Here is a 23,442-nt window from a genome sequence, read left to right on the forward strand (position 1 = left end):
TACCTATTTAGGAAGTGTCAGATGGAGTAGCGGGCAGTCGGTGGTTAGCCTTTGATGAGTGCGGAGCTTTTTTTTTTACTTCGGGGACGGAAAGTCGTCCGCGGCGTCCTCAACAGCCAATGAGTCATCAGCTGTCAACGGGTTTCCCTGCTGATAGCAGAATAATAAACAGCGTGGGGTACCCCCCAAAATCCATACCAGACCCTTACCTGGGCATGCCCAGAAAATGGGGGATGGGTCTTTGGGGCCGAGAGGGCTCTGCCCCCCCACCCCAAAGCACCTTGTCCCCATATTGATGGGGACAAGGGCCTCATCCCCACAACCGTGGCTGGTGGTTGTGGGGGTCATCTGGCGGGGGGCTTATTGGAATCTGCAAGCCCGCTTTAACAAGTGGGACCCCCAGATCCCGGCCCCCCTATGTGAATGAGTATCAGTTACATAGTACCCCTACCTATTCACCAAAAAAAGTGTACAAAAAGTAATAAAAACAAGAGACGAGTTTTTGACAAATCCTTTATTAGAAAATAAAAAAACATGTCAAAGCGCATGGTAGGCATTCGGCAGGGGGCATTTAGGTCTGCGGGCAGTGTGATTGAAGATGGATTTACATAGAGGGACACTATTTTTTAATAAAGGATTTCATAAAAAAAACTTGTTTTTTGTTTTTATTACTTTTTGACACTTTTTTGGTGAATGGGTAGGGGTACTATGTATCCGATACTCATTCACATAGGGGGGCTGGTATCCGGGGTTCCCCTTGTTAAAGGGGGCTTCCAGATTCTGATAAGCCCCCTGACTGCAGACCCCCACAACCACCGGCCACGGTTGTGGGGATGAGGTCCTTTTTTCTTTATTTTTTCAATAGCCAGGTGCCGGGCAATCATGTAACCCACAAGTCATTTTAAATGGCATTTGACTCGGTTTTGTTTCTTTAGAAATGTCATTTTTGCTGCAGCATGTTTTATGCATGCTACAGATACTTTACTGGCACATTTAGGGGAACCCCCAGGCACTATATTTAAAGGAAAGACATGTTTCATTTTTATTGTTGCACTTTAAGTATAATTAAAATCACTGCTCCTGAAAAAACTATTGTCTTTAAAAAAAAATGTTTGCATTCATACATGTCCCCCAGACCCTCTTAACACTTTTATGGCGAATTACTTGCATACAAGCCTTCAAAATTGGCACTTTTGATTTTTCCTGTTTGGCTCCTATAAACTTCAATGGGGTTCGCTGTTCAGGTTAGAACATTTCCCTTGTTCGGGAGTTTTGCTGCGAACCAAACAGGGGGGTGTTCGGCCCATGTCTACTTACCTGCAATGGTATTACACAGAGCAGTCTCTTACCTCCTCTTCTGGAGTCCCCCATCAGCACTCTCTGCTCCTCCTTTTCTCAGAGTGCCCCCTCAGCAACTCATTGCTGAGGGGGCACTTGTGCGGGCACGCTCCTGAGCAGGGTTATGTGTATCCATAGACACACACAGCACAACTTGGTCACACTCCCCACTCTTTTCTCACAAAAAATGACTGGCTTTCACTGCCTCCTGTGGGCCATGTGAGAAGAGGAAGAGAAGAGAGCAGCGCTGCAAATGGGCACCTCAATGGATCGAGATACGACCCCTGTAAGTGTTTTGGGGTCGGGGGAAGGGGAAGAAACTGGTACTGGAAGGTTTTTTACCACTTTAATGAACAACCTTTTTACCACTTTAATGAACTTCTACTTAAAAGGATAAGTTCACTTTTTGGAAAACAAATAAATAACAAATGCACATTTTTTTGCAAGTAAAAAAAATGTGCATTTATTTTTTTTTGGAGCCTGTAAAGCATTACACCAGCATTACACCAGTGATCAGCAGATCGCTGATGCCATGCAGGTCTCCAGCAGATCTGTCAGTCTGTGTGCCCGTACATCTAAGCAGCTACAATCTGACAGGATGCATAAATGAACTACCACAGTGCTCCACAGCCCCGTGGTAGTTCATTGAAAACTACAAGCCGACAGCCACAAAGGCTGCTGGACCTTGTAGTTTTCCATGCACAGAGCCCTGTAAAGCGGTGACACAGCCAGGCATGTAGAGCCCCACTCAGCCATGTTTTTTTTAAATTGTGACAGCTAGCGGGGAAGGAGAATAATCCCGCTAGCTGTCACAGGGCGGATTGGTGAGGTGCGGGGGTCAGTCCATTTGTTACATGTTACACCCTGAACTTATCCTTTAAAAAAGTAGCCTGCCATGTTAAAATCGTACCTTCCTCCCTGTTCCAGCAATACTTACTGTTCCAACCAGCATTCAGCCTTTCTTCTAAAAATGTCCTTGCTAGTGTTTATACCTGCAACAACCTTGTTCCTTCCTGTGGGTGAGCCCTGTTCTGCAGGATGGCATGTAAGTACAGATGTGGCCAAAAGTTTTGAGTATGACACAAATATTCATTTTTCGAAAAGTCTGCTGCCTCAGTTTTTATGATGGCAATTATTTGCAAAGTCCCTCTTTGCCAAGAAAAAACTTAATCCCATAAAAAAAGCATTTCCACTGAATTTGTGAAGAAGGCTTCACGGCGCCCAAGAAAGTCCAGCAAGGGCCAGGACCATCTCCTACACTTGATTCAGCTGTGGGATCGGGACACCGCCAGTGCGGAGCTTGCTCAGGAATGGCAGCAGGCAGCTGTGAGTGCATCTACACACACAGTGAGACAAAGACTTTTGAAGGATGACCTGGTGTCAAGAAGAGCAGCAAAGAAGCTGCTTCTCTCCAGGAAAAACATCAGGGACAGACTGATATTCTACAAAAGTTACAGGGATTGGACTGCTAAGGACTGTGGTAAAGTAACTTTCTCTGATGAGTCCCCCAATGAATCCTTTTCTGATTGTTTGGAGCACCTGGATAAAAATCATGCCTAGAGAAGAAAAGGTGAGCGCAACCATCAGTCCTGTATCATGTAACAGTAAAGCATCCTGTGACCATTCATGTGGTGTTGTTTCTCAGCCAAGGGAGTGGGCTCACTCACAATTTTGCCTAAGAACACAGCCATTAATAAAGAATGGTACGAAAACATCCTCCAAGAGTAATTTCTCCCAACCATCCAAGAACAGTTTGGTGACGAACAATGCCTTTTCCAGCGTGATGGAGCACCTTGCCATAAGGCAAAATTGATAACCAAGTGTCTTGGGGAACAAAACATTGAAATTTTGGGTTCATGGCCAGAAAACTTCCCAGACCTAAATTCTATTGAGAACTTGTGGTCAATCCTCAAGAGGCAGGTTAACAAAAAAAAAAAAACTCAAATTCTGACAAACTCCAAGCATTGATTATGCAAGAATGCATATCAGTCAGAATGTGGCCCAAAAGTTGATTGACAGCATGCCCGGGAGAATTGCAGAGGTTTTGAAAAAGAAGGGTCAACACTGCAAATATTGCCTCTTTGCAGCAACTTAATGTAATTGTCAATAAAAGCCTTTGACATGAAATGCTTGTAATTATACTTCAGTATACCAAACGTCTGACAAAAAGCATATAACAAGACTGAAGCAGCAGACTTTGTGAAAATTTATATTTGTGTCATTCTCAAAACTTTTGGTCACGGCTGTAGTTTTAACTTGTTTCAAGATGTTTAGGATTAGATAAGATGTTGCTTTTTAGCTGCTTCTGAGTTGCTCATGTTACTTCTGCATTCACATTGAATGAAGGGAAGAAAAACAGCTCATAATCCAAAAATTTGTTTCCACAAGCCCTAGGAAACCTCTGCTTTTTCATATTCAAACTAAAAATACTCGCACTGTATTAAATTACTACATTAGTGATCTAGATTGTTATCTTGAATCAGTTATGTACATTGGGCATTGTTTTAAAAATCAGGAATGCTTTGTTGAAAAAAACAAGCCAATACAGCACAATTAATCTCAAACAAAATGCAATGCCATACCTGAGTAGCAGTTGAATACAAGGCTACAAAACCCAACTATACATTGCTAGGATGTATCTACCTCATACACTAATAAATACAACAATGAAACAAAAAAAATGAGTTCCAAAGACATCAAAAAGTAACCTAGAAAAAAAAAAATGTTGTCTTTACATGCTCATTAATGTAAGAGCAAAGGCAGACAGACAGGACTTGCAATATTTCTTGGTTAGGACAGGAGTAAGACAGGCCATAGATGGTGTGACTTTCTTTCCTGCAACCACAAGCACAGTAGCTGTTGTGTTCTCCTGGCGGGGAAGGGGGGGTGCGGGGAGCCGTCCCTGTCAGGAGAACACAGTGATCATTGCTAGCGGCTAAAGCTGCTGGCAATAATCGCATGTAAAATTCCAGCATGCTGGTTGTACTGAGTCAGTCGATGGATTGACTTGGGTACAGTCGGTCTGCCCATAGATAGTTAGTTAGAATCTCGGCTGGTCCCTACTGAACCAACTAAGATTCAAACCATCTATGGCCGGCTTAAAGTCAAGAATAAAATAGTCAAAGGACACCTAATATTTCCAACAATGTTCCTGTATGAAACAAATGCATGATGAAATATCCTGGTTGGAGACAGACATCTTACTTACTTAAAGATATAAGGAACAGATACTGGATGATTCCTGACTCTGTAAACGCTAGGATCCTGTAATGTATAGTTTTATGAAAAGAAAAAAAATGTGGGTTCATTTAGGGTTCCTTCTCCTTTGTTTGAAAAGTATATTGTCCACCTCTCCTTTTGCATTGGATACTATTCTTATTTATTTATTTATTTTTTTATAAAGAAAACCTCAAATATGCTTACATACATGCATATATTTAATCTCAAAGCTTGGTAAGCATGCTGGATAGGATCCTAGCATGGCTCAGACCTCAGTCAACTAATAATCTATATAGATTTGGCAGACTTTTTATTTGGAATTTGGCTTTTTAGCACAAATATTTCATATTTATCACATATGCCCATCAGCACACAGCATGTGTTGCTATGCTGTTTTTATCTAGTTACAATTCCTGAGCAAGAGGGATAGATATTAATCTCAAACCTTTGTCATTAATGATTAATGTAAATATGCTGCATTTTGGACTGAACATGTGGGTTTAATAATTTTCATTGAAGCTTGGAATAGTATAAAGAATTCTGATTTTAAAAATAATATACCAAAATGATCCTGCACAACATTTTACAATACATCAGGCCACAATTGAATCAGCCATGTGGAAAAAAAGGACTTTGTGGAATCATTGGAGCAATTCTCGATATCATGAACAGCTGGCATAGACATAGAAAAAGCAGTTCTATATATTTCCTGGGTATTACAATAAAAATTGGGGCCTTTCAGCACCATCACTGATCCATTCCTCATTTATCTTTCCTAAATTAGAGAGACTACCCATAAAAAGAGAGACTCTTCCCTGCCACTGTCTGACATCAATGGTGCTCTAAAATAATCTTTTAATGCAAAAGACATATTGGTACAGTTCCATTTCAAACTCCAAAGTATGATTGTTTAAGATGCCTGTAGATCTAACTGGTGGTTGGAAGAATAAACAGCTAAATGATTATTTATGTGAACAATTCTACATTGTACTGGACACATATATGTAATCTTTTAAACAAACACCTTGCACTAGTTTAACGTTCGAAGACCATAAGCAAACAGAGAAGATGTAACAAGGCTTATTTGGGTCACAACCAATCCAATGACCCTTTCATATTTAAGGATATCTTTAGTAGAGACACTGTTGACATACCGTCCATGTATAAGCCAGGCCCAAAATGGCACAGAAGTAAACCTTACTTTATCATGTTTTGGTTTATTTTTAGTTGGATGCATTTCACCCAGAAAAAATATTTATTTTGATATATAAAATTAATAATCTCCAAGAATATATTAAAGCAGAACTTCACTCTCTCAATTAACATTGGCTATTTTTAATTTGTCTGCTGCTAACATTAATAAATAGATAGAAAAGTATATCATGTTTACTTGTTTTAAACTTTTTATTTTTTTAATTTCTTCAGTTACTTCTTGGTTTCCATGCCTGGGCGAATGATGGCATACATCCCAGGAGTCTTCAGGAGGGGTGGAGGGGCTTTCTCAGATAAGCAGACCTCCCTACCTGCATGCCTGAACTAAAGGAAGATGGATTCCAGGAAGTAAATGCTACATGAATCATCCGGCATATGTGGTGAAATGGATGTCCCGTAAGCCACACATTGATGCAGAGCTGCTGTAATGTGGTATATAGCAACCTCAGCCTGGACTCCAACAGACTGGGTCTGTGTCAATGTGCAGCTTCTAGGACATCCATTGCACCACACAGAGAAGTCTGCAGATGGGACAAGCTCCTTCCACGGCCGGCACTCACAGCGGTGGGCTTAGGACTAGCACCCCTTTACAGACTGAGCGGCTCACACCAGTTTCCGTTTGGTTCACAATGAATCATCTGACATTACGCAAGATGGCCACATCCAGAAATACTAGGGGTGTGTTTCAAAGTAATTTCTCAGCAAATTAAAGCATGGAGACATGGATGGATGGGGGAGTTTGCTTTGAATAGTAAAAATTAATTAAATTGGCTTTTTGGTTTGTTGAATTCAGTATAGTTTTACTTTAACCACTCATATGACGGCGGGACGGTGCAGCTGTTATCCTGGGCAGCCGTCATATGACGTGACGGCCTTCCAGGCCCTCCAGGGGTCACTCGGGTCCCGATGCGCGTGCCCGGCGGCCGTGATGTCCGCCGGGCACCCGCGATTGCCCGGTAACTGAGCAGGACCATGGATCTGTGTATGTAAACACACAGATCCACGTCCTGTCAGAGGAGAGAAGACCGATGGTGTGTTCCTTGTACAGAGGAACACCGATCGGTCTCCTCCCCTTGTGAGTCCCCTCCCCCCACAGCTAGAATCACTCCTTAGGAACATAATTAACCCCTGCAGCGCCCCCTCCTGGTTAACCCCTTCATTGCCAGTCACATTTATACAGTAATCAATGCATTTTTATAGCACGGATCGCTGTATAAATGTGAATGGTCCCAAAAATGTGTCAAAAGTGTCCGATGTGTCCGCTGCAATATCGCAGTCACAATAAAAATCGCAGATCTCCGCCATTACTAGTAAAAAAAATAAAATAAATAAAAATGCTATAAATCTATCCCCTTTTTTTGTAGATGCTATAACCTTTGCGCAAACCAATAAATATACGCTTATTGCAATATTTTTTACCAAAAATATGTAGAAGAATACGTATTGGCCTAAACTGAGGAAAAAATTAGTTTAAAAAAAAAAAAAAAAATTTTGGATATTTATTATAGCAAAAAGTAAAAAATATTGTGTTTTTTTCAAACTTGTCACTCTTGTTTTGTTTATAGCGCAAGAAATAAAAACCGCAGGGGTGATCAAATACCACCAAAAGAAAGCTCTATTAGCGGGGAAAAAATGATACAAATTTAATTTAGGTACAGTGTTGTATGACTGCGCAATTGTTATTCAAAGTGTGACAGCGCTGAAAGCTGAAAATTGGCTTGGGCAGGAAGGGGGTGAAAATGCCCTGTATTGAAGTGGTTAAGGGAAGGACATCATAATTCTGTTAAGCAAAACTTTTAGAAAAATGCATCTTTTGTTTGGAATTACTCCTAATGAGAGGAACTCCTGTGCCTACAGTCCCATAGCTGTATATCTGCAGTGTGACTAAAGAAAGGCATACATGATGCAAATTTCTTTCCAGCAACCATGGTTAGCAGAAAAGAAATTACCTTGATTCACCCATCTGTCGGGAGCTGTCGGGAGAACAGCTGTTGGGAGAAAACAGCGATTATTGCTAGCAGCTATACCAGCCGCTAGCAATAATTGCATGCTTGGTGCATTCAGCCTGACCATGCATGGTTCAAATCTCGGCTGGCTCCTTCTGAATGAGCTGAGATTTGAACCGTCTATGGCCAGCCTAAGGCACTATTGCCTCTGACTGCTAATTGCAGGAGATTTGAAGTGAGATTTAGTGAGGTCACTGTTGTGTTACTCACTCTTCTTCTTACTGAGGGCTTGTACAAGAGGAAATAAAGCCCTATTTCTCCACCAAGATGACCACCGCCATGCAGAGGGACAGTACAAAAAAAAAAGGCATGGCAAGTCAGTAATTGGGAAAGATCAGAACTTCAGCTGAAATTGACTACAGGTAATATTGGTGACCATTCCTTTGTTCTGTGTCTGCCTTTTATTGGGCATTTTTTTAATAGTTCAGTTCCTCTAAGGTGCCGTGGAGAGTCAGCCTAGGGCAGGGTTAGGAAGGGGTTAATTGAAGAGGGCAGGTACTTCCCCTTCAGACCTGCTTATTGCCAGCTAAGTTGAAAATGACTTGATCCTGCTGGGTGAGCTTGCCTGAACTTGGACTTTGCTATGTTATATGCTGTGGCTGGGATGTTGAGTATTATTTACTGTATATTTACTGTATATAGCTAGTAAAGATTGTATTAAGCCATGATTATGTCTGTATATTGTCAGGATCAGAGGGGAAATAGATGTTGGCAATACAGTTTATAAAGCCTACTTTATTAATCAGCAACCACAAAACAAACAGGCTTTTCCTTTGGCTTCAATGCAAAAAACAAATTTATAACAGCTTCTTGTCAGCACATAACACAGTCTCTAAAGAGAGGAGGACTTTGCTCTGCAATCAGGAAAGTCCAAGACATGTGAGTCTTTTAGTAAGTCTTGTGTCAACTTTTGCTGGGATCCAGGCTGCAGTTTCTTCTCTTCACACTCCACCTGGACTTTCCAAGTTCTTCGGTGTAATAAGCTTGACTGTAGGAGAAGTACCCCCCCCCCCCCCCAAATTAACCTCCTACTAACCTGGCCCCAGGCTGACTCTCCACAATATACTGCCAACCTTCTCCAGGCATCCCCTCATCATCTGAAAGAGTCAATTGGCTGGGTTGGATGTTCACACCAATCTCTACTCTTTTTCATAAGCTGGGATGTCTAGAAAGATGAAGATCTCCCAGGACAAGGTAATAAAAGGGTTAGGCACAGAACTGTTCTTTTAAGAAAGCTTGCTACATATGGCAGTTTCTCCCCTTGAATGTCCCTGGGTGTGCTGATGTGCTCACACTGTCCTCCTTGCTCCCTCTGCTTTTCAGGCAAGATTCCATATCAAACCACTCATCTCAATGGATCCTCCTGAGCCCAGCCTGGAGCTGAGGTCTCCAAGACCTAGGAGAATCCTCCTAGGCCACCGACAGCCTCTTCAGCACTCCATCTCCCACCCAACTCTCCTGCTGGCATGACTCATTCATATTTAAAGGCTGGCTCAGCCACCCTGCCAGGCCTACTGCCTGGGGATTGGCCAAGTTCCCCTAAGTATGCAGATCAACCCTCCTGGCCTTCGCCAACTAACTTCTGTAGTTTCTCCAGACTGGGAAGCACCAGAGACCAGCTTTACTTTCAATAAACCCTGACCCAGATTCCAGACTCAAAGTTACCATGAGTCAAATAAACTTGCCAGTACTTCAACACTAGCGGGTGCTACACATGTATAAAGAAAGATATTTTGTACAAAGGATCTTTGGCAGTTGCATTATGCCTAGTTGTACAACCACCACACCAGTAGGCGGCTTTAATGAGGACAGTAAGGCTCCTAAGAATGTACTATGTTGGAAGGACTCTTTCATTTCCTGAAAAAGTTAGTTGCCTTTTTGAAGTGTATAAAATGTGCACTTACAAACACATGTGGTGAGGTGTAGAAGTAGGAAGAGATAGCCCAGCCACCGCACACATCACCCACCTGTCACAAGTTAGCCTGCAGTTTCCTGCTTGTGTACTCTTACCTCCTTGCTGCAGTGTTTCTCTACCCTGATTCCTTTCACATGTGTGGTTTGGCTGTGCTGACCTATGGGCATTGTCTGCTATTCTGTGGGCTTTTATTTCCTTCCCTTCCATCACTTCCTGGCCCTCCTCCTAGGTTGCTTGTCTACAGTAGGGACAGAAAGTATTCAGACACCCTTACATGTTTCACTCTTTGTTATATTGCAGCCATTTGCTAAAATCATTTACGTTCATTTTTTCCTCATTAATGTACACACAGCACCCCATATTGACAGAAATACACAGAGTTGTTGACATTTTTGCAGATTTATAAAAAAAGAAAAACTGAAATATCACATGGTCCTAAGTATTTAGACCCTTTGCTGTGACACTCATATATTTAACTCATGTGCTGTCCATTTCTTCAGATCATCCTTGAGATGGTTCTACACCTTCATTTGAGTCCAGCTGTGTTTGAGGAGGCCCTGAATGCGCACACACACAACACAATATATTTTCAATATTCATGCTTTTAAATGAACATGTTTTTTAGTGCTCAGCAGCGAAAAGCTAATGCTTTTTAACAGCTTTGAAGTATATGATGGACCAGTCCAGAGCTGGGCTGTGAAAAGAACTGCCAGGCTATTATTTCATACTGGGGGCCAAGTATGAACAACTGTTTCTACTGACAAAGCGTGCATCACTTTACACATGTCTGCATGCTAGAAGGAACTCTGTTCAATATGAAAGAGCAGGTCATATGACCCAATACTCTCTAACATCTGTCCAGTGTTTCTGCCTTATAGTGGTTAAAAAGGTGCATTAGTTTAGGTTGAGGAAGAAGGCTATAGTTTTTATATTTCTTAATTGTTATTTTTACATGATTTTCACTACTGCCTTTAAAACTGCAAGACAGACAATGAATCACAAATCTGCTTACTTGCAGGGGAGGACTGGACTGAGGGCAGCTCCTTAGGCTAGTACAAATGTACTTCCCCCCCTTTAGACCTCAGTCAGAGCTAGACCTGTAATCATGGATAGCTGCTGGGCATTACACAGCTATCTTATCGTACCTGGGATCATAGAGTTTGCAGAGAAAAGTCTTCAAGCAAAGACTCCCTTAATGGTGATATGGTATTAGTATGGTCATTTAGTTAAGGCCATATCATGGATAATGATATGGTATTTTACGTTGTATTTAGTTGACTCCATATAATTTTCACAAAACAGTAGCCAACTTTCTCAGTTCACAAAACACTTCCTGGTTTAGGTTTTCCCTTACACTCCCCTTTTTTAAGCGTATATATATATGTGGAAAAAATGCACTGCAATGCACCATGTTTGCTCATTCAAGGCAAAGCGACAGTGACTTTGGAAAGGGGTTCCCTGACCCCTAACACTAACCTTGCTAGAACTGCCCCAAAGATGTCACTCGGTCACGGCCGGCAATAAAATCTCCAGTGCTAGCGGGTGTCAGATGCTAGGGAGAGCGATGACTTCAGCCCCTTTGTCATGAGACAGTGCTCGGGTCTAACAATTGGCTGCTCATCCCAAGAACTGTCACATGGGAAAAAGTCGCATGCAACCCCCATACTGGGAAGCACTGGGCATTGTCCTTGACTGTGATAAGGAAAGGAGCTGAGGGGTAGGGGTTATCCCTGGTTAGGTGTGTATCAGTGGGTTGGGGGGTCTTTCTGCAAAGACACTGTCATTTTGCCCTGAATGAATGGCCACAATTCATTGCAACAGTAAAAAAAGCCAAAGGAAACATTTTTACCTTAAAAGAGCCAATTGGACATCATATCATAAGTTCGATTATCAAATCCAAATCTCACTGAAGCCCTCTTGGAGCCGAATCTTTAAAAGCAAGTCTCCACATTTTCAAGACTAATAGGCAAGGGATTCAAAAAAGGGCATGGGGGCTGGGCACTGCCTTGAGTGACATATACCAATGCAAAAAAAAAAAAAGCAGTTTTGCACGGTACAGTGATTTTAAAGTAAAATTCCAGGCTGTTCCTAACTATGCTTGACCACCTCCCACCCGTTCTATAGCCAAATGACGGCTACAGTGTGGGCCTTAATTGTCGGGAGGGCATCAATAGATGTTCTCCCGTGCATGAGCTGCCTGCCCGTGCTCTATGATCATCGAGTCAATGAGACTTGGCTGATCACAGAACGGAGTAAGGGGACGATCCCGACCCCTTACCACGTGATCAGTTGTCAGCCAATGACAGCTGATCACATGATGTAAACAAAAGATCGGTAATCGCCTTTTTTTTCCCCCTCATGCTGACAGTGTGAGGGGGAAAAAAAAAAGCCGACCACCTGCTTCTGACAGAGGGACATTGGTCCCGAACAGGGAGAGGCACTGCTGCTATGCAGTGCCCTCCAGTGCCACCTGCCAGTGCCTACCAGTGCCACCTACAGGTGCATATTGGTGACACCCACCAGTGCCACCTATCAGTGCCCATCAGCGCTGCCAACCAGTGCCCATCAGTGTCTCATCATCAGTAGACATGTGCACTGCCGAAAAATTTGTTCATTTTCGTTTTATTCGTTCTTTTTGTTCGTTTTTCAGGTCATTCGTTATGATCGCAATTCGTAAATCCGTTTATTCAAAAATTCGTAGATTCGTGAATCTAAAAATAAGAAAGAAAATCCAAAAATTCGAAAGACTAACTAATAATAACTAACTATTAAATTATAGGTATTGGTATTTCCTTTCAAATGTGGCTGTTATTGAATGTAACGAATACGAATTTATCCGAAGTTATGAATTATCCGAAATAACGAATGCCGCATCTGAACTAATGGAACGGAACAAATTAATATTAAATAATAATAATAAAAACTTTTTATTATTATTAATGCTATTTATTATTATTAATTTGTTACGTTCCATTTGTTTAGATGCGGCATTTGTTATTTCGGATAATTCATAACATTGGATATATTCGTATTCGTTACATTCAACAGCCAAATTTGAAAGGAATTCCAATACCTATAATTTAATAGTTAGTAATAGTTAAGTTATTATTAGTTATTTTTTCTGATTTTCCAATTTTCAGGTTTTCGAATTCCGAATTTACGAATTTTCGGAAAAATTCATTAAACAGGTTTTCGTTAATTTGGATATTTCAGAATTAACAAATTTGTTGAAATTCGTTAAACTAATTTGGAACTAAACGAGTTGCACATGTCTAATCATCAGTGTCACCTATTAGTGCTGCCTAACAGTGTCGCCTACCAGTGCCCATCTGTGTCCTTCAGTGCCACCCACCAGTGCCACCTCTCAGTGCCCACCTATCGGTGTCCACCAGTGCCACCTTATCAGTGCCTATCTGTGCAGCCTATCAGTGCCCATCAGCGCACATTAATGAAGGAAAAAAATTACCAGTTTTCAAAATGTTATAACAAACTATAAAACTGTTTTGTTTTTTTCAAAATTTTCGGTCTTTTTTTTGTTTTTTTTTTAGCAAAAAAAACAGCAGTTGTTAAATACCACCAAAAGAAAACTATATTTGTGTGCAAAAATGATAAAAATGTAATTTGGGTACAGTGTTGCGTGACCGCGCAATTGTCATTCAAAGTGTGAGAGCGTTGAAAGCTGAAAATTGGCCTGGGCAGGAAGGGGGTTTAAGTGCCCAGTAAGCAAGTGGTTAAACCTGCTCCCATCTACCTTCTAAATCCTATTCTAACTACCCTGTGAAAGGAAGATGCTCACACTTACCTAATCTGAGGGCACTCTGGTCTAGTCACGTGATCTCCACAGCTTCTAGCTTCAGTAATGCCTGTGAAGTGACATCACCCATAGGCTTACTATGGGGCATCCATTGTCGGCTGTCCCTCCTCTGCCCTAAATCTGCCGCTGGGAGCGCATCATGTGATCAGACCAGAGCAGGCTCAGAATAGGTAGGTGTAATCATCTTCCTTTGATAGGATAGTTAGAACAAGAGTTAAAAGGGGAGTGGGAGCAGGTTTGGGCTTAGTTAGAGATAGTCTGGAATTCCATTTTGAAATCACTGCTCCGTGCAAAACAATTTTTTTTTGCATTGGTATATTTCCCTCAGGGCAATGTCCAGCCCTCATGTCCTTCCAAGAATCCACAAGAATCCAGCTACTTTGGGTCTGGTATGGATTTTAGGGGGGCCTCACATAAAATAAAAAATGGCATGCAGTCCCCCCTAACATCAATACCAGACCCTTTGGATGCATGCACAAAATAAAATAAAATGATGTGTCCCCCTTCCCCATAGCCCATACAACATTTTTAAATTCAGGTGCAGATTTTAAGGGGGAAACTCATTCGAAAAAAAAAAAAAAAAAAAAGGCATGAGATCCTCCCAAAATCCATACCAAACAATAATATGGGCATGCATAGCCACCCCCCCCCCCCCCGCCCCAAAACCATAAGAGGAAGCAAAATCCCCTCAAAATGGAGGGGGCATATCAAAATCTGGAAGTCCCCTAAGGGAAGGGAAATATGCACCCACCCCTATGTGAATGAGTAAGGGCTACATAGTACTACAACTCAGGCACAAAAAAACAAAAACAAAAAAAACAACTGTATTATTATGAAGTCCTTTATGAAAAAAATGTAAACACCAAAAATATCAGGTGGAGTAAATTCATTGTCAATTACAAAATTATAAAAACAGCAACCTCCTCGCAGCTAATGACAGCCCTCTAAGCTATCATGTGGAATGTGACAAAGTGTTGGGGATGGTGGCTGACATCACTGGACTAATTTGGCCATCCGTTTTCCTTTGTTTGCATGACTAGGGCTTCCTGGGTGGCAAATAAATGGGCTGGGTGATGTTACTGGTTACTAAGAACAGAGCGGGTGCTAGCACCCCCTACGTACTTAACGATCGACAGGAAGGAAGCTGTCATACTGTATATAGTAGTGGTAGAAATGCAGGTGAGCACCCAATGCCAGACTGAACACTGAACTCATCCCTTCTCATGATGAGATGAGATGATGAGAAAAAAAGCATTATTCTCCAACACTTATTATTAAATATTCAAGCTCATACTATCATCAACAAATGACACAGCTAAATGGTCATATTAAAAAAACACACAGCTACAATTCATTACAATGAAGAATTTCCTCTACTGCAATCTGCTCTATGAGAGTGGAGTACAAACAGCATGAAACACCACATGGAAGCACACAAGAATGCCCCCAACAATTTTAGATGTATGCAATAAATTAAACATAAGACGAAAAAAAAAAAAAAACTCTTCAAATTCAAACTCATTTTATATTTTATTTTCTTGAGCAATTCCCTATTGTCTTCTTATGCAAATTCTTAACATAGTTAAACTGCCCATTCCATCATATTAAAAAGACAGACCACTTGCACAGTCAATGAAAAACATATGAGTTGTAACTTGTACCATATGTTAAACAAGACCCCTCAAGTACAGGAAAATTAGATAATTTAATTCAGGCGTTAATAAAAATGATCCAAACGGTAAAGTTTGGCATGCGTGTTTACACTCTTGTTCCTTGGAATGATTAAAATGATCAGCAGACACTCCAGCAGGGTCAAATTTTTCCTGAATAGACTATGGGGCAAGACTGACCGAAGGAAACCAAGCTGAATTTGTGATATTTTTGCTTTATACAATTTACCTTCCTATGGGATCTGAGCTACCGAACAGCAGTTTCTCATTTAAAGTCCTCTCCCCAAAAAAGCATTTTTTCCCAAATCTTAATGCTTTTAAGATCATCATATATAGGCAAAATGCTTACACAAAATCAAATTAGCTTCCATACCCTGCTCAATTCAAAGCCTTTGTGTACCTTTATATGCTAAAGTGTTAAATGGATGATGATAAAACCCATTTGTAAAAATAGCAATTATATAGCTGATATTAATCTGCTTATATTTTGCCATCCCTGGTCTTCCTCTAGGTCCCCCCATCAACATGCTAATTACATTTAAAAAAATAAAACTGTTACATTTTTATTACATACTATATTTTAGACACAGTGATATCATCACTGTGTCTCTGTGCTTCTATACACGATGCAGGCAGAGCATGGCTGGGGGAGGAGCTACAACAGTGCTTTACATAGCTTTATGAAAACATTGCAACACCTGCCTTAGTACTGCTTTCAAGAGTCATGATGCAAGTAATGGGTTATGCAAATATCTAAACTTCTTCATGGGTGGATGTCAGTTTGGAAGAGTGGGTGATCCTAGGCAGGCTGCATGTGCATGCAGACAGCACCAGATAATGCCCACATGTGATTCTGAGTCTCCATTATTAAAAGAACCAAAATTTAACAAATGAAAGTTGTGGGCTAGGGACAGTAGGGCTAGGACGGAAAGGAATAGATGAAGCTGGAGGTGCCCATGCCAGGAAATAAGGCAGGCACTATCTGACTTGTTTCAGCTTCTATTGCACACTGTAAAAATCTCTCAATGTGCAGTGAAATCAGAGTAAACAATTTCAGTACAGGAGGACCCCGTACAATTGTGCAAGACTAAGGCTGGACTTGTATTGCATTCATATTTGTTTTGTATTGAGTGAAAGGGTAGAAACCTGAATCAGGTTTAAGTTACAGTGTCCCTGTTGTGGCCCTTTCTTATTCTGAACGCAATATTCCCCACGCACGCGTTCCTAAAAATGGCTGTAGTAATGCTGAGTGCTGTAATGACCACCGGCTGGAAACCGTAGAGTGTAGAAATGTCATCAGCACACCAAGGATTCCTTGAAAGGGTCCAAAGCTTTATTTACATGTTCACGTGGTACACATACGCCAATGTTTCTAAACCATGCAGGGCCCATTCGTCAGACAAGTGATATGCCTGACGAAGAAGTCCTGCATGGCTCAGAAACATTGCCACATGTGTACCCGGTGACCATGTAAATAAAGCTTTGGACCCTTTTGAGGAATCCTTGGTGTGCTTATGACATTTCTACACTCTTGTTTCCTATTCTGGACACACCCTGTTACCAATATAGAAAATGAGAGGAAATCACTCCAGTGGAGATACAGGAAGCAACCCAACAAAGGCACTTCTCCAGCCTACAACTGGAAATCCAGCTTACACTTGTGGGTTGGTTACCCCAGTGGTGGCTGGTGGTCTTTTGTTTAGGGGAGGCGGCAAACAACCGAACCCCCCCACCCTCCTCCCGCAGCAACTCAAATGGTGGCGGGGATCGGGCATCCATTCATAGGCTCTTCTCCTCCTCACTTCCGCTGTGGGTCTCCTCCCCTCCTGCTAGGCATCCAATAGGATTGCCTGTCCTTTCAGCCAATCAGGTGACGGGTATCAGACCCACTTCCCGATTGGCCGGGAAGAGGATCAGTGTTGCAACAGCGAATATTCATTCGCTGTTGCAACACACCTGGGTGAGCTCCGGACGCATCCTCTGCGACCCAAGCCCACCCTGAATTTGAAGCCTATTAGAGCCTCTGGCTCTAATCGGGTGCGTTAAAAAAAAACTTGGCCACTGTAATTCATGCTCCCGGTGCCCTGAAAGGAGCCAGACACATGAATAGGGGGAAGTCGTGGCAGCCATGGATAGATTCATGCTATGCATTGGATGCTATGCGTGAATCTATCCACTGCATATAGGGGGTGGCCTGGAGAAAGGGGGCGGCGCTCGGGCGCCCCTAATGGACGGGCCACTCCTGGGTTACCCATTCTAAAAAAAAGGTTAGGACTAGAATTGACAATCAATGTGGCTTGCTTTGTTTGTCTTCTCTCTTTTTATTCTCTGCAGCAGTCATTCATTTTCTGAGTAAAGTTCTCTATATGGTACAAGATCAGGACAGATGGCATGCTTGCATTTTTTTATCCTTCCAGGTAGTATATCCAAAAAGGTATTATTTATCCTATTTATAAATAATTTTCTGTTTCAATGGTTTTTATTAATCGTTTACGTAGATTGTTAAAGAACCGTCAGTAGAACAGTGAACAGTCCTCGCTTGCTCCGCGTGTATCAAAAAAAAAACTGAACATGAAAGCAAACACCCAAGCATGGAAACAGTATACAAATTCAACAACTGAATGCTAAGCTTAATACAGACAAATATAGAGCCGACTCGCAGGTTAGGTCTTTTATTGCGCCCCCCAACATAAATTAACTAAGATGGAAGGCAGGACAGTGTCTAGTGTTGAAATACTGGTAGAACACGGAATCTATCTGTATTCTGCGGTGCAGTAATTCAGCCACTCCATACGTTGTGTGTATGTGACAACTTGGTCTCTGTGAAACATCCTAACTAGAGTAAAATCACAGCAAAATAGTCTGGATGGCTTGATACCGTAACGGGTAAGATTCATTCAGCAATTGTTTAACATAACTGTCCCCTATAGGGGACCCTATATTCAACAATATTCCTAGGCAAGTCTGGGTTAACCAAAAAGAAGGAAAGCGAGACGATTGTAGAAGCATAATGGCAGAGGTAAGCATGAGATAAAGCTATGGTAGAAGAGAAGAGGAGAGACAAGAGGGAAAGGTGGGTCCATCCGGGAATCTGTGGTCGGACGTTTTATGTCTCGGGGGCCTGTAGGTAAGTGAGCCAGGGGTACCATATTTTCTTAAAAAGCTTTTTTTTTTTCATGTAGAATGCTCACCATTTCCTAGTTTAACCACTTCCATACAGGGCATTTTCACCCCCTTCCTGCCCAAGCCAATTTTCAGCTTTCAGCGCTGTTACACTTTGAATAACAATTGCGCGGTCATACAACACTGTACCCAAATGAAATTTTTATAATTTTTTCCTCACTAATAGAGCTTTCTTTTCCTGGTATTTGATCACATCTGCATTTTTTATTTCTTGCGCTATAAACAAAACAAGAGTAACAAGTTTGAAAAAAACACTATATTTTTTACTTTTTGCTATAATAAATATCCAATTTTTTTTTTTTTAAACAAATTTTTTCCTCAGTTTAGGCCGATACATATTCTTCTTTTTTTACTAGTAATGGCGGCGATCTGCGATTTTTATCGTGACCACGATATTGCGGCTGACACGTCGGACAATTTTGACACATTTTTGGGAACATTCACATTTATACAGCGATCCGTGCTATAAAAATGCATTGATTACTGTATAAATGTGACTGGCAATGAAGGGGTTAACCAGGAGGGGGCACTGTAGGGTTAAATGTGTTCCTAAGGAGTGATTCTAACCGTGGGGGGAGGGGATTCACAAGGAGAGGAGACCGATCGGTGTTCCTCTGTACAAGGAACACACCATCGGTCTCCTCCCATCTGACAGGACGTGGATCTGTGTGTTTACATACACACAGATCCACGGTCCTGCTTGGTTACCGGACATCGCGGCTGCCGGGCACGCGCCCCGGGACCCGAGTGACACGGCGGGCGTGCGCGCGCCCCCTAGGGATCCTGGAAGGCAGCGCCGTCAAATGACGGCGGCCCAGGATAACAGCTGCACCGTCCCGCCATCATATGACGGTGGGCGGGCAGCAAGTGGTTAACATGATCCAATTTAGTTTGTGTTTCATTAATGCTTTATCTACAATGGGGCTTTTCCAGGCTGACGCAATGGCTATTTTTGCCGCTAAGAATATGTAATATATTAAAGTCTGAGTGTGTCTAGGGATATTGTCCACTGGTTTGTTTAGGAGGGCAACTGAGGCGTTTTTAACAATATTAACCATCCTGATCAATAATATGAGTGAGTGGACCCTGATCCAGAAGTGACAAACCTTGGGGCACGTCTACCATACATGGAGTGGTGAACCCACCTGTCCACAACCCCTGAAGCAGAAGGCAGAGGCTCCTGGATACATTCCTTGGAAAGGCGTTCTGTACCAGGTACCACCTGGCGTGTACCTTATATCCCGCCTCAAACAGGGCTACATTGAGGATGCCTTTGTGGATTCGTATGCTCCATTTACGCCAGTCCTCTGCCTCAGGACTAATTTCCAGATCCCTCTCACATGCCACCTGGTATGAGAGCCTGGTGAGAGGGGCAGTGCATTGTTTGTAGAGCACAGAGATGCCCCCCCGGACAGAGCAGAATCCTGCATGCACCTATTATCAAAGATGGTGTGCATCTCTAAGCTGCCTGTGTAGTGTGAGGAAGGACGTATTCCTCTGTGATCCGGCTATCCGGAATAATCCATTGTTTACCCACCAGCTAAACCTGTTGGGTTGTCTGCCTGGGGGGGGGGGAACAGGGGATTGCCGACGAGCAGGCAGGGCCACTGGAGTGTGTGCGGATCTTAGAGACCATCTTTTACAGCCCATTTCCCATATGTTTAAAGAATGAGAGAGTGTCGGGCTCAAAATAGCTTTGCAGTGCTTGGGGAAGTCCAAAGGATAAGGTGCATTGCTAGTGGAACCCACTCAGGGCAATAATGACGGCTGTGCAGTTGGAGTAATTGGGCTAACTGTGCGACTATATAATACTTTCGAAACTTGGGCACCCCCATACCCCCCTCATCTCATCTCATCTCAATAGCTCGGGCTATTCTAGGACCTTTAGAACCCCAGATGTAATGGAGGATTTTGGATTGGAAGTGGCATATGGCAGTGATGGGGACTTGGATCGGTAGAGTTTGAAAGTAATTCAGTAGCCGTGGGAGGACTGTGATTTTGACCGATGCGATTCTACCCATCCATGACAGGTTCGCATCGGACCATGTCTTTGCGGTTTCTAATAGGCGGGTGAACAAGGGCGGGTAGTTAGTTTTGTATAGCGAGGTTACATCGGAGGTCAGTTTAATACCCAATTAAGAAAGGGACAACTGTTGCCATGAGAAGGGGAATTGAGATTTGATACTCTGGAGCATCGAGGTTTGTAAATTGACATTCAGCGCTTCTGATTTATCCCGATTAAATAACAGGCCAGAAATTTTACCGAATCAGTTTAATAGGGACAGATGATTTGGTATTCAGGGATGGGGGGACGTGATAAACAGCAGGAGATCGTCTGCAAATAGAGCACACTTATGACTCTTCCCCCCGCTTTCTATTCCCAAGACGTTGAGGTGGTGGCAGATCGCTATCACCAGGGTTTCAATGGCTATCACAAATAGAATGGGAGATAATGGGCATCCCTGTCGAGTAACCAAAAAGATTGGTATTAAGTCCGACTTATGATCCCTTAGAAGTATCTGAGCTGAGGGTGAGCTATATAGTGATTGCATTGGGGCCAAGAAGGTAGGACCGAAATTCCACCTAGCCAGCACTCAGAAGAGGAAGGGCCACGACAATGAATCAAATGCTTTGCGGATATCTATAGATAGCAGCATCCCCTTCGGTGTGGTCCCCCGTCCCATAATGAATGTAATAGGGATATGAGATCAATCGCCCTCCTGATCTGATCAACAGCCTGCCTGTGGGGCAGAAAACCCACCTGATCGGAGTGAATGTAGTCAGCCAAAAACGTCAACATCCTGTTTGCCAAGATTTTTGTGAATAGCTTTAGATCCGTGTTTAAGGATATGGGTCTATAGTTGGCTACATCACTGTGATCCTTATGGGGTTTGGGAATAAGAGTTATAAGGACTCTGTTGGAATCAGGGTCTATTGGACCGCCCTTCTGTATGTCCCTAAAAAAGCGTGCTAAGGAGGGGGCCAGCAAAGTGGAGAATTTTTTGTAGTATAGGGTCCGGTACCTGGTGCTTTGCCCTTTGGGGCCTGGTTTATAGCAGCCAGAACCTCTTCCACTGTGATATCTCTATCTAGGAAGGTTATATGTTCATCTTGTAAGAACGGAATGGGCAAGTGTTCAATAAATTCATCAAACTCCTGCTGGCCTGTGACCTTGCCATTGTTGTACAACTTTTTGTAAAAAGTTTGGAATTCCTGCAAAACTGCTTTAGGGTTCTGAGTAAAGGAACCGTCATATTTCCTGTTCTTAGGGACATGGGGAGGGAGGCGTCTGGGGGCCAATCTCATTTGATAGTAGTTTAACCAGTTTATCCGATTGGGAATAGAATCTTGCCTGAGTCCAGCGCAATTGTTTTTCCACCTTCGTGGTGAGGCAGATGTTTAATTCCAGGCGGGCGGACTCGATTCTATCCCATAGGTCTAGATGGGGATTATGTTTGTATTCTTTGAGTAGGGCGGCTAATTCATCCTCTTTTTGCTTCAGCAGGGCTTTGTAATGTCTTCTATACCTGACAGCTGTCTGAATCAGGATACCTATGATCGTGGCTTTGTGAGCGGCCCAAGTGCACATTGAGGAAGTGTGGGATGGGTCATTCAGGGTAAAAAATGATTTTAATGCCATTTCAATATCCAAGCACGTGGCCGGATTGCTAAGATGGGAATCGTTTAGGCGCCAGGTATAGGAGGCTGTAGGACAATGCAGGGAGGAAAGGTTAACCACTACAGGGGAATGATCTAACCAGGAAGTTTCTAGTATTTTGGAAGAGGTGCAAAATGGCAGGGAGCTAGCGGACGTGAAGACATGGTCCATCCGCGAATACGTCAGGTGGACATGTGAATAAGTGTAGTCGCATTTTGGAACCGTTGAACTCTTGCCATATGTCAACCAGGTCATTATCATGCAACAGTTTCGCAAATTTGGTACCGAGTTTTCGAGGGCTTCAAAATTTGAGATCCTGGTGGACGTGTCTTACCAAGCCACGAATCCAAGGTAATGTTGGAGTCCTCTCCCATTAGAAGTGTACCTTCTGTTGGAGTAAGTTTTGGGAAAAGGGCAATTGTTCCTTGCTATGGGCGTAGTAGGAAAATAATGTTACCAGGCTTCCCTCCAAGTCCCCCTTGACCAATATATATTGCCCCCCTGTGAGGGGGTGAAGGATAAGCTTTTGGCGAGACATACAGCTACTCCCCATGTTTTATCTGGGGTGTTTGCGAAAAAGAAGGTAGGGTAGTGTTTGTATATATAGTTAGGTTTATAGGAAGTTGGGAAGTGAGTTTCCTGGAGGAACACTATTTCAGCTCCTACCGAGTGGAAATAGTTAAAGGCTTTCTTCCTTTTCATGGGCGAACTGAAGCCCTGCACATTGTGAGTTAAAAATTTTATGGGTTTCAGTGGTCGTTGATCAGCCATGGCGTGTGGTGGAGTTAGGATCTCTTACCTTGCCAGACTGAGCTTTGCCGATCGATCGGTCCTCTGGAGGCCGAACTTTCATGATTCCTGGATGGAGCACAGAAGGTAGAGAGAAAAGGCGAAGAAGAAAAAGAAAGTTAAACACCCTCATGAGGGTAGAGGCCAAGAAAGGGGACCAGAGGGAGAGATCATTAGTGAGAAACATAGTCACCAAATATGTATGCATTTCCAAAAGATAAAAACTTAAAAGAACAACAAAAAAATAGGACCAATAACTTGTCTAATTGGTCTCACGAACAATCAGTAGGACAGGCCACAAATAGGGCCTGAAACTTCCAAGCCTCCTGCCCCCCATTTTTTTCAGTAGGGGGAGGGGGGTTTGGAGTGGGTGCGAGGCACAAGGCACAACGACTCGACCCAAGATGGTCTGCAATGAAATCTTAGGTAGGTGAACAAGTGCTTAAGGTGTGATGGTGTGCAAGGGTGAGGCCCCAGCAAACCTTGTGCGCCACTTCCTTCTTGTGGAGAGAAATACAAACTGGGGTTTGATAAATTTGTGGTACAAGAGGTCATGGAGTCTCTAAGCATAACCTGAACTTGAAAAAACAGTCAGTGTAACTAGAGGGTGGGACAAGTTCACCAACTATCATTGGGAG

General features: G+C 42.6%; 1 protein-coding gene across 3 annotated transcripts in view; it reads right to left on the minus strand.

Annotated features, from left to right (window-relative positions):
• Nucleotides 1–23,442, minus strand: part of VEPH1 (ventricular zone expressed PH domain containing 1) — a 675,925-nt gene that overhangs the window by 309,597 nt on the left and 342,886 nt on the right. The gene's annotated exons all lie outside the window — the stretch shown is intronic.

Source organism: Aquarana catesbeiana, linkage group LG04 (assembly GCF_042186555.1).
Source record: "Aquarana catesbeiana isolate 2022-GZ linkage group LG04, ASM4218655v1, whole genome shotgun sequence".
Lineage (NCBI taxonomy): Eukaryota > Metazoa > Chordata > Amphibia > Anura > Ranidae > Aquarana > Aquarana catesbeiana.